This window comes from Athene cunicularia, assembly GCF_003259725.1.
Source record: "Athene cunicularia isolate RWA chromosome 2 unlocalized genomic scaffold, athCun1 chr2_part1, whole genome shotgun sequence".
Lineage (NCBI taxonomy): Eukaryota > Metazoa > Chordata > Aves > Strigiformes > Strigidae > Athene > Athene cunicularia.
Genome location: NW_020799095.1, coordinates 7,730,334 through 7,733,831, shown reverse-complemented (window position 1 = coordinate 7,733,831; position 3,498 = coordinate 7,730,334).

Genomic DNA, 3,498 nt, shown 5'->3' with positions numbered 1-3,498 from the left:
GAGAGAGAGAGTGAGAGGGGCGATGAACTCGAAGGCGAGCGGCCGCCACCCAGTCGGCGGGCCCGCGGGCTTCGCCCTCTCCTCAGACCTTCCACGGCTCGCCCTCCCCTCCCTGCTTATTTTTGCCATTTCCAGGGCGAATTAGCCGGGACCTTGAGGAAGCCGGAGCCCGGGGCGGGCAGGAAGCCACAACACACAAGGGCAGCAGTATTACAGCTCAGCCCTTATATACACAATGCTAATTAATGCTTTAATTTCCACTTTGCATGACTGCACCACAGCATACACATGTATCTTCCCCTTCATTGATGACCAACCCCGTAAGCCCTCCTGCTCCCACCAAGTTCCACAATAAAACACTACAGAAGATACAAGCACTTTTTATTTTCGTATTAGTCCTCGTTGTCATCCCTCACAGCATCAGCATCCAACTCATACTGAGTTAATAAAAAGTCAAGATGTATCAGCAAATTCCTCTACCGTTCAGCATGACTACACCTAAAATGATGAAGAGTTATCAAGTAGTTATATGTTCAAACATATAAAGAATTAACCCACACAATTTAATTGTATTAGTTTTAAATAGTCCTTGGAATCTTGCTCAGAAAAGATACGAGAGCTGCCAAGTGCTGATGAAGTTTTGCCATTAAACATTTGGGAAGCTTGTAGTGGAATTTTAGCATTTCATTATTTTAAAATGTATTACAAGCAGTGGAGCTACTGATGCCTAGCCTTAACTCTTCTTAGAATCCAGAAATAAAAACAAAATGCTAATAAGAATGCTTCAACTCTAAGGTCCATTATTCAGTGAACAGCCAGCAGCAGAAATATTTGGCAGGTCAATAAACTTAATAAAACATTGCTCCTGGACCTATAAACAAAAGGTTGTGGGAGGGAGGGGTAGCATTACAGATAGTAGAAGAAATAGAAGTTCCTAACGTTACTTTGTAACAGAAAATTATGAGTCTGCATGACCTCAGATCTAAGCACAAGACTTTGAGGCAGCTCTGATGTATGAGAAAAATTGAAATTTAAAAATATGTGTGATTCAGGATATTGTCAACTAAAGAATACATTTATTTCTTAGACAATAAATGCTTCTGGACCAACAGACTGCTGTCTACCATCCTACTTTCTTGAAGACTAGTACAGTCACATCAAGCATGGAAAGTTTAAGCTTTCCTCTTTCACACGGGTTTGCAAAGCTGTGGTGAGTGGTTTGCAGAACACTAGCAAAGAGCAAACTAAAATTTGTGAACTGTGGTGTAGAAATCCCACTAGGCAGTTGTTATCTTTGTGAGAATCATCTTCAAGAGACAAATGAAAAAAGGGCTACTGCATCTGAATTGCTCCTTCAAGGCCCCCTACTTCAAAAGTCAAGAATGTATATTTCTTTTTTTTTTTTCAGGAGTATATGAATGAGGAAAAAAAAACACAGACAACACTGAAGTAGGTATATATTGCAAAGCAATACCAAGCTGGTAGTAGTAATAGCAAGATTATGAATACAGACTAGACACCAAAGCTATTAAGAAGGCAGATGTGCTAAGTGTGATCAAACTATGATCCATTGACAAACCCATCATTAGTAATCACTGTCATTGGTTCCAACAGTTGTGAAAGGTGTTAACAGCCCAAGATACTTCCATGCTGATCATGACTGTAACTCACAAGGCACTTTCCATTTCTAAGAGAAGGCATTACTCAAGACAAATGCAATCTGCTCTATGGATTTGAGAACCTGGCAATAGCTTTACACTATTTAAAAGTCCTCACACCAGCCACAGATCCAAAAGTAATTAATTTCATGTTGTCTATTTTCCTCTTGTGCCTACTCTTAGTGCAGTGTGTAGCTAAACAAATAAAAAAAAGTAATAATACAGACAGGCATCACCACCCTGTTCACATATCAGATGCTTCAGCAATACACTGCATAAGATCTAAAGCTGCTCTTAAAGCATTATTACAGAAGAATAGAAGAATATCAGACCTTCTCACATGGCCATGTCCCCTAAATTACCTTCTGTAATGTAGTATGTGATAACATCTTTTAAAAAGGACTTGCTCCAAATGTTGTGAAATCTGCTAGTATTTTCTTTTTGTATCTGTAAACCAGTTACAAAATTCTGTTCAGGCCCTGTGATGTCATGATACATGAAAAAAATCAGTTTCAACTGAAGTGACCACGTTTTGCAGTTCCCACTGAAAGAAAAATTTCTCCTCAGCTACAGGAAATTAGCATGGGTATCTTAGTTACAGACATACATAAACCTAACCAATCGAGATCTAGTATCAAAGAAGCCTGAAGATCACAGACGCTAACAAGCTCTTCTGTCAACCATCTTGAAAGCAACAGAGGTAACTGATGGTAGTTGGGACTCCCTAGCCCAGAATTACACTTTTCCAAGCTTGATAAGCAATATCCAAGTAGCTTCTCATAGGCTTTAACATTCTAAATCTAAACACATTTTCTTTTTTTTTTTTTTTCCCCCCCCTAAAATAACTAGGAACATTGAACTGATGAAGAAATACTTTGCATATCAGACAGAAGTCACTATGGTATCACTATCTTTTAGACAGGACATTGTATCTTTATTTCCAGAAAAAAAAAAAAAAAAAAAAAAAAAGATAGCTCAGATTTCTATTCCACCAATCTGGACTCTTTCAGAGGAATCACCTCCTCCACATTCATGAATTCTCAGAATTGTTTCACCCTTTTCAAATGTCTATTTATTAACATTACCACATAATTTTCTCATGCCAGACAGCGTAGCAAAGACCTTTAACAGGAGCTCTAAACATTTCATCATTAATCAGTGAACACAGGCCACTTCACTGTAGCTTAACGTTTTAGTAAGTTACCACTGTTGAAATACCTATCATCATCTTTGTTGCATGAATTCAGAATGACAATTATTTTTATTCTGTGTCAAGGGAAGAGAAAATATCACACACTAGCTCAAATATGAGTATTCACATGCAAATCCATGTACACACTGTTAGTACCTATTATAAGCAACAATAATTTCTATTAAATTTCTTGAGAACGATCTCTGAGCTCAAACGTCAGCTTCGTTTGTTTAGCAATACATCTAGTAATGTAAAACTTAAGTACTGAAATGACTTAAGTTGCCTCTGAGATGCTGACATTTTTCATCTACTATACAAACTACTTAAACCCCAAGAAATGAATTGTCCCCAACCTACAGCTACTCAGTTTCAATACTTTATCTTATTTACAGCATCTTAAATTAGTTCAAAACAGGCAGACACCTGAAATCCACCACATTTCAACATGAACTAAAATTATAGAAGTCTAGGCTATCATCTTATCTCTCAAGTGAAGTTGGTTTATGTCCAGTCAGTAACCAGATAGGGGGCTGCTGCAGAAAACACAGAATGATATATGAAGTAAAGATTAAAAACCTGCCTGTCAAATACAGTACAACATTCATGCCCCAACACTGCTGCAGAAGATCACTGTACAACTGAGAGATT